The sequence below is a fragment of the Corvus moneduloides genome, chromosome 15 (genome assembly GCF_009650955.1).
Source record: "Corvus moneduloides isolate bCorMon1 chromosome 15, bCorMon1.pri, whole genome shotgun sequence".
NCBI lineage: Eukaryota > Metazoa > Chordata > Aves > Passeriformes > Corvidae > Corvus > Corvus moneduloides.
In genome coordinates this window covers 10,020,884-10,030,096 of record NC_045490.1, presented here as the reverse complement: position 1 = coordinate 10,030,096, position 9,213 = coordinate 10,020,884, and positions in this window count along the sequence as shown.

Here is a 9,213-nt window from a genome sequence, read left to right as displayed (position 1 = left end):
CTTTGCAAGGGTGTCAGGGCATGCCTGGGGGTGGGAGCTGGGCTGCACCCTGAGGGGTGCCAGTGGGTTTGGTGTGGGACCAGGGCAGTACTGAACTGCAGCTGCTGCTACCATTGCCTGCTTTCAGAGGGCAAGCAGAAAGCAGCACTGAGGGTATTTTGCATGAGTTTCCCAAGTGTTAATGAGATTATTATTACCATATGCATCTTTTCCTTACAAAAGGGAATCATATTTTAGCTCAAGCAGACAGGATTCCTGAGAGTCCCATACTGAAAAATATAGGCTACATGCAAAAAACCCCAGTGCAGAGACTTACTGAAGCCTGTCACACACTGATTTAAATGCAAGTGACTTCAAGGGCTGCACTCTCAGACGTATCACAGGAAATTGTTGTAAAAGGAAAATTATTGACCATCTTATGGATACAAGAGTAGATAGAAATAAATCCTTATTTATGGAAAAACCTCTAAGCCTACCTGATCTCATATTGATGACCATTCTATCTTAGATTCATTTTTTAAGACCTTTAATAAAATTGTGCAATAACCAGAGCTAAGGATGATAGCCTATGTTAAGTTTCTGACACTGCAAAGAACAACGTGGATCATATTCAGAAATTTTCCCAGTGCTCAACATGCCACTTATCAAATTCCCTTCAAGCATTCATCACACCCAGGCAAATAATTTATTCTTCCCCACAGAAGCTTTGTGTTTGATCACAATGACAACTTACTGCTTCTGCTCTGCATCAAATACATTATGGAGCTTCACACCCCAGAGCAAGAGCTAAATCACATTGAGGAAACCTATTGAGGCGACCATCCATTCCTGCAGTCCTTGCACACAATTACATCTCATGAACTCACAAAGATTTAGTTATGTCAACATGGTCTGCAGAACCAAGACCACGCTTTTGAAAAATGAGTTGTTAATCCCAAAAAGGACTAACATATTAGGAGATAACCAAATGCCTAGCTCAAGATTGTTACAAGCAAGGCATTTTGATTATAAACTACACTTTTATCATTTAGGAGTCACCTGTCCTGCAAATACACATGCACTAATACTTTGTCTATGAAATCCCTGGGAAACCACAAACAAGTTTTAGAATCTGCTGATCAGGGTAAGTAGTCTGTCAGAATAGCTTTAGCAAATAAAAGAAATGCAAAATACCAAAACATACCTAGAGGACAGAGTCTCCTGGCTGAGTAGGGTTGTAGGCTGAGACCCAAAGAGCTGGTAATTTGGGATGGAATAGCTTTTACAAATCAATCAGTGCAGAAAGCCAACATCACACCAGTTACACATTTACCAGGCAGTGTTTGACAGCAAGAAACAAGCTACAGCACAGAAAATTTCTGTGTATTTTAAGCCTCCATCCCAAACTGACTCCTCATACGATTCATCTGCAGGCTGTAATTTACTAAATCCATCTGTTGTTCCTACAGCTCGCTTTCTGGAAATTCTGCATTTCAAGGGTCTGCTTGTTAGAGAAGGTCAAAGAGTAAAGCAGGCCCTTTCATTTTAAGTGACTTGAAAGAAAGGAAAGGAAATTTATATTTAGAAATAGCAATGATTAACTAGGGGAAATATATTAGAGTATTAAAATAAACGACATAGAATAGCTCTTACTTCCAATTAGGCTGACTTTACTTCAAGAAAAATATTTATATACAAATATAAAAGCTGGGGAATGTTAACCTATACTAAGATGAAAGCATCTCATAACATAATTCATGTTTAGCCATTAAAATGGGGGATCACATTTTTACATACTTTTTCTTCTTGTCCTTCTAAAGTCTCTGCTTCTGTACTTTCTTCTCTAATCACCAACTTTTCACAGCTTCTCTTTGTTAGCAAACCGCCTATGGCAACTGCACACCTTCCACATCTCCATAGCCTTCATAAAGGCACCATCTGATGCTACTGCATCATTCTGGATCAGAACAGATTCACCACAGAATTAAGGAAATAAACTCACATACAGCCTAAAACTGAAGGTCTCAAGAGCTAAAGTCTGGACCAGGGTCCATCAAGATGTCCTCTGTATTCCTGACTGTATTCAGGGCTTCTGTTTTCAGCCCACTTATTGAACGATATAAAGAACACAAAAGCCACTTAAAACAAACAGAGGAGAGCTGTGGGTATCTCCTGAGCACACAAGTGAAGTGCTGGTGATGCAGTGCAGAGCCACACAGGACAGCTCCAGTCACCCCAAGAGCCCCAGGGAGTGTGTTCAGCCCCTGGGGATAACACTCAAGCTCGTTTAAACCACTGAGCTCACTCACCACTGATACTGTAGCCATCATCAGAGAGAAAGAAGGGAGCTCTGAGAGCCCTCCCTAAATCCTGTGCAGCTGATGCTGTAGGTGCCAGGTGTTCACTTCCACCTGATGAGTTAAAGGTGTGGCACAGCTCCAGAGGTACTTCAGGGCCATGGTAGGGACCATGGTAACAGCCTTAAAGGAGGCAATGACTAACACCATACAAAGCAGATACTGGGGGGAAAACACAATTCACACAGCTGGACTCCAACCAGGAGACTAAAATCACCCTCTCTATGAGTGCAAAAGTCTCCCAGGACCCTTACTGGCATGAGCGGTAGGCTGTCAGTCTAAAACACATCCTAAGCTCGGGTATGCTAACATCATGCGAGAACACAGGTTCAGTCCTGACTCAGAAGAACCAGTGTCACCTACTGAGTCACCAAAACCACCCCTTGCAGCATAGGTTTCCTTGGAGTCCCCTTTGTAAGCCCTGCTTAGGCCTGACCCTGTTTTGCCTGTAAGATTTAACACCATGGGAGTCAAAAGTCATATGATGAAATGAGCTGCAGTTTGTTTGTTTTCTATGGGGCTCTCCCTCCCTCCAACAGCAGCCCTACCAAAAGGCCTTTGTCTAAGGAGTAGAATAAGGAGCACAACACAGTGTTAGCATTTACTTATGGAAGAGCTACACCAGCAGCTCCTCTCAAGCCTCTGAAGTCAGCTCCAGTACAGTTACTTGGCCTAAGTTCATCTAAACTAAATGGGCTGACTTGGTTCAAATGTGTTGCAACACCAAATGATAAAATTTGGGGTGGGGGGGGAAGACTAGTGATGACACATGTATTTAACACTGCATGTCTCCTCTTTCCAGATTAGGAGGAGCTGGCAAGCTTCAGTCTGCACACATGCCAGCAGCGGATGTCGGCACATATACAACACTTTTCAGAACAACATACTGTTGAAACATGTAGTTCAACTCCAAGGCACCCCTTCTGTTCAGTTAGCCCAAAACAGCTATTAGAATTGTCTTGCTTAATATGGTAGGATTTGTAGCACAGCTTTTAATGCTGCTTTAATCTGGTTTCTTTATAGCCACTTCAGAAACACTGAGAAGTCAGTAGGAGCAGCCCTGCTGTGTTTTGCACAAGGTCCCCCACACCCATTTGAGCTGGGGGAAGTAACAAACCTGTTGGCAAGAGGGAAATATCAAGGATAGGGGGGGTGTCATAAATGATACAGGAATATAATCCTCTCTTCCGCTTTTACGTGTCCTCACTTTCATTTTTCAGTCTGAAGCACAAAAAAGCACGATGCTGACAAGCTCACCTTGGTTCATTGTCAGAGTGTCTTGAGAAAGTCGTCAGTAAAGATCTGAAAGAAGTAATGTCTGCAAAATAAATAAAAACATATTCCAAGTTGGAAATGAAGTGTTCTGCATTCATCAACAGAAAGCTCTGCCCTGATGACTTCCGATTTCAAAATAAGTTCAGTTCTTTCCTCCTTTTTCTTTCAGTAATTTTGGTGTGAACATTTATAAATTCAGCATCCCCCTTAATCCCATGTTCTTTTTCCTGCTTCGTTTTCCACTTCATCTCTTCAATTATTTTATTCTTTGTCACAATCAATCTCTAACAATCATTAAAAAAAAAAAACAAAGTGCAGAAAAAAACCCATCTTTTGGTGTGGGACTGGAGTGATGCTGGATGTATCAGAAGTGGCCAATATACCCCACGTCACATGGGTCAATTTTAGACATTGGAATAATTTTCCTTTAGTTTCTGATCTGGCCACTCTATCCCACCACCATTATCCTGACAATTTCCCTTTAGTCTCACTTTCTAGGAGCTGCTTTCATTTCACTCCCCTTTTCTTTCGGCATGACTCTGGCACTGGGGAGGAGTTGGTCAGACTGCAAAGACTCAGGGAGGGCTTCCTGCCATGGAACTCAAACGGGTGTTCGTGTAAGGCAGGAGCCGCCAAAGCCTCCAGCTCTGTTCTGCAGAAGTTTGATGTGCTAATGTGAGGATTACAGAGAGAGCTGCGGCCAACCCTTTCTCCTTTTCCTTAGCAGCACCTGTCCCTGCAGGTACCTCTTGGTGAAGCAGCCTCTGGTTTGGGTCTTGTTCCTTTTACTCTCCTCTCAAGCATCCAGAGACAGCAGTTTTCCATTCAGATGTCCCAGGTCACCACAACTAAAACCAGTTTCACTGTCTGCCACTCACTTCAGCAGTTCATTGCTGCCATCCAGCCCCCTTGTCATCAATGATCCTCATTCTCATCTACCTAACCCAGGTTTTTCCCAATTATTCTTAAAATTTCAAAATTAATCATAGAATCACAGAATTATCAAGGTTGGAAAATACTTCCATGATTATTGAGAACAACTTTCAACTGAATACTGCCATGCACACTAAATCATATTCCACAGTACCACGTTAACTTGGTTTTTTAAACACTGCCAGGAATGGTGACTCCACCACTTCCCTCCACTAACTCTTCTAACACCAGAGCTGTCCTTTAGAAATGAGCTCATTCAGGCAAAAGCAAGCTGGGGAGCGCCTATGTGGGAAATTACACTGCCCTGTCTGATGGAACACTGTTGGTGGGAGATACACAACAAGGGAAGAAGCAGTTGGAAGATGGGGCTGGATCACCACCTCTTAACCAGGCTCACCTGCAGCCTGGACAGCATGTCTGAGCAGAGCCTGAGCTAAAAGAACAATATTTGGATTTCTCCTGTACTTTGGTCCATCCAATGTTCAAACAGGAATTCCAGAACAAAGTGTACTCTATGTGAATTGTAGTAAATGCATAGCAAGAGGCTACTTCCACTGGGTTGTAAGGATTTGCTTAAAATGTAAAGGATGCTTTCAGAGAAAAAAAGGAGCTCTGTACCTTGGTTTGGTAAAAAAATCAAGTTTTATAGACCCAAAAATCAACATACTTTTCCCTATAGTTTACAGGAAAATGGTTGTGGAAGAAATGAGTGTGATTCTGCAAATCTGTCTTCATGGATCCTTTTAATTTAGAGGCATGAGTAATTGGAGCAGGGACTCCTTGGATGATTGTGTGACCACAGGATGCAGCCCTGGAAAAGTGTTTTTGTAAACAAATAAACATGTTCCTTCCTGTTTGAAACTCAGATCTTTCAGCATTGGGCAAGCGCCTGAGAACCTGACAGTGAGAGTAATAAGAAATATTACATGCAATGCCAGTTGCTTGGTCCAGTTCCAACAGCAAGAGGTGGACAAAAATAGATTAGTCTTTTAAAGTCCTTCAATAATGTGAAGTGCTATTGGTATCAGGAGCAAAGAAAAGACTTGTTAAGTGAAAATTGCCTGAAGAGATGATCTTACAACCTGACAAAATCAGAACAGAGGGTAAAAAACCAAAAATTGGGAGATTTGATGGTGTCCTGTGCCATACACACAGGGAGTGATCCAAAGATCACAGGCTCCAAAATGGATTTCACACTATGGCTTTTGACATCTGATGAAGTCTTTTGAGAGAGATTATCCTCTTTTCCTGGAGAAAGCAGGATGCTGGCCCCAGTCAGCAGTCCGCACTGCCTTTGCTACTTGACTCCCAAAGGGGAAGAATGGAGTCTTCAGTCTTAACAGCTGGAAACATTTCCAGAAAAGCATGTAGATGTTCGAAAGCAACCTAAATATTGCAGTGTCAGGGAGTCAATTTTCTGTTGGTAGTTTAAAAGCAAACTTCTGGCAGCTCTCAGGGAATCCTTTAAGTACATTTACATCAATGCATGGAGTCAAATAAACACTTAAAATTCCTCAAGATTAAGATGGGCAGAGTGAATCCAGTCAGGAAATGGCTGAGCCACTGCTTGACCCTCTTTTCTGTTGCAGACCAACCAACCTGGATGCTCCAACCCAACCCCAAATCCTGCTGTACCTGGGCATACACCAGTGAAGGAAAGGCGATATGGAAAAGAGAACACGAGGCTTGTCCCTGGCCTCAGCTGGGTCGGGATGTTTCAGTTGCAAACGATAGATCTCTTTTACGTATTAGAGCTTGTCTAGACTAAGGAAATGTTCCTGCTATGACTATGTTGAGGTAATTACACCAGTGTAAACCCCTTTGGGCAAAACAGAGCTTTCAGTGGCCTGATTTACTCTGGTCACTTGCCAGGATTAGTTCAGCTGGTACCAGCCTGTCCTCCAGGATCTCCTGCTCCCAGCTGGAATCCCGCACAGAAGTTTTCATCCGTCTCATCTGAAACGTTGGCACTGCCAATCTATCAATCAAGCCATCCTTATGGGATGGTTGTGCAAATGTTTTTCTCCAAAAGAATGGTAAATATTCAGAAGGCTCCTCTGTTAGTGGAGAATTGATTATTTGGCTAAAAGAAAAAAAAAAAAGCTTAAATAAATCTGGGCTTAAATTAAATCATATTTGGATTTGTATATGCTTATCAGGGAAACATGTTTGCTGCAAATACAATGAAATAGGAAACCTGATGTAGGATGTTTAACCTGCCAGGAGTAGATGTGTCCCTTACCCACATTAAATGAATAGTCTGCGAGGACAAAATGTGTCCAAACAGAGTAAAATGGGAGCTACTCCAAACTGATCAATTAGAATTTAAAAAAAAACAAAACAGCCCCTGAATTAAATAAATCCAAGGAAGGCATTTTTAAAGCACAGAAGGTAGAACCCTAGTCTAGGAGAAGTCAGTGGCAACATTTACATTAACTTTAAAGGAGAGGCTTCACTCACTCTAATGTGTAAAACCACACAGTGCTTCTGTGCAAAGCATGGTACAAAATACATGTGCTGAGTTTCACACACAGCATTCAGGGAACATGTTGATAAATGCAGGATGAGGAACGGCGGACTAACAGACAGACTTGGTTATATTTTAATCTGGTTTGCTGTTACCTACAGGTGTTGCAGTTAAAATGTTTTAAAAAGTTACTATACACCTTTAATTCTAAACAGTTACTGGAAGAACAGCTAGAAAATCTAATAGTAAAGCAAACATGTTCCTTTAAAAGTTTCCTTATTTAAAAAAAAAATTAAAAGAAGGGGGAAAAGTATGTCTGAAGCACAAAGATGATATCAGAAAAGTTCCTCAATTCACAGATGGCTGCACCTTTCAAAAAAAATTTAAAAAGGAACCCTAGATTGATTTAATCACCCATACAAGCGAAAAAACGTAATGAAGTTATTTAGTGCCAAATTGGTTTCTTGGGACCTTTTCCATGTAAATAATACATATCAAACCTTGAAGTTCAGCGCAGATATGATCTGACAAGTAAGCCAGGCTTTTGTTTTCCTTTGATCCAGCTCCAGAAATATTTTATCCAAGGTAAAGTTGGTTTTAAGTGTTTTCCATTTCAGTTTTTAATTTTGGATATTCATCATATAGGAAACTTGCTTATAATGCCTCAAACACCAGCCAGGCTGCACTGACTCGCAGCACCAAACATAAAGATTTCCTTGTATTTGCTCATAAGAGGAGGAATATCAAGAGCTCCCAGTGTGACACAGGAACAATTTCCATTGCTCAGTTATTTTTAATAGTACAGGGAACATGGACAACCCCAGCTGAATATTTCTAAATATTTCTAAATATTTCTAATATACAAGCCAAGTCCAGTATTTTTTGCACTGTTCCACATCTCCTAGGCGTGTTGGGGAATAATACTTAAAAAGATAATAAGATAGACAGGCCTTTGCTTTCTAAGTGATTCCCCAAATTCCCCACATGCTGCCACTCCCTCAGGATGCCATCTGGGAGCAACAGTGCCTTCTCTTGGAAGAAAACCTTCACAAGTTAGGTTTACTCTTTTTTTTTTTTTTTTTTTTTTTTTTTACTTCTCTGATTCTGTTAAAAAGAAAAATTAAAATAATTTTAAAAAATCTTTTTCTATTCCATTTTCAAACCAGGATGAAGATTCTGCAGTTCAGAAAAAAAAAAAAAAATCTGACCTTGTTCACAGTTTCCAGTGTTGTGTCCCTAAATACAGATTTAGGCACCTTGCTGTTGGCATCCAGTTTTCAAAAATTTAGCTCTTGTCAATAATGTAAAATCTTGTGGATTCTCTTCCTTCCACAAATTGGTATGTAGTATATTTAGAATTAACAGGGCCCATTTTCTCTTTTGACTTGAATATGTGGTGTAAGGTTAATGAAAGTACGATGGATCTTTTATTTTGGGTCTTACACATAATATTATTAAATGTGCCCACCAGAAATGTAGGATAAAATATTTGCTCTGCTTGAAGATTATGTGATATTTGTATTCTAAGCCTCACCACAGTGGGTTTCTTTAAATAGAAGCTATACTTTACTCCTAAATTGCTTAAGGCAAAGGAAGCAGAGATGATGTTTTTATGAATGTTTAAATGCAAATGGAACTGAGAGTGAATGCCATGCTAGCTAACATCAAAGGCTCACCAAAGTCTCTGCATTAATGAGGTTCTTTGTTTCCTGGATCACAGATTACAACAGGTTTCCAACTCATTGCCAAGGCTTTATCTCCATTTGGGAGGGCTGTAAATCTCAGACGATTTTTTTCACATGCAAAACAAGACGATCATCTGAAAGAAGAAGAAAAAAAAAATCTTAAAGTAGCAAATATTTCATTCAAATGATTATTCCTCAAAGTGGCTGCATCTTGTTTTATTTTTGGGATGTTTAAAAGAATGGAAATTTGCCGACAGAGTTTCCTATGGGGCAGCTCATTCATTTGGAGGAGAAAACTGAGCAGGAAAAAAGCAAACAGCATCCTTCCCCTCTTCCATCTTCTTCAGCCCAGCATCAACCATGCCCCGAAATCAGAACAATAATTCTGTGTCATGCAAAATCAGCAATTAGCAGAAAGACAGATTTTGCTCCATTTAAATATATTCAAGTACTTTTCAAAGTGACTCCAACTAGTTCTTCTCCTCCCCAAAAAGTAATGAGATTATATCCCTAGTAA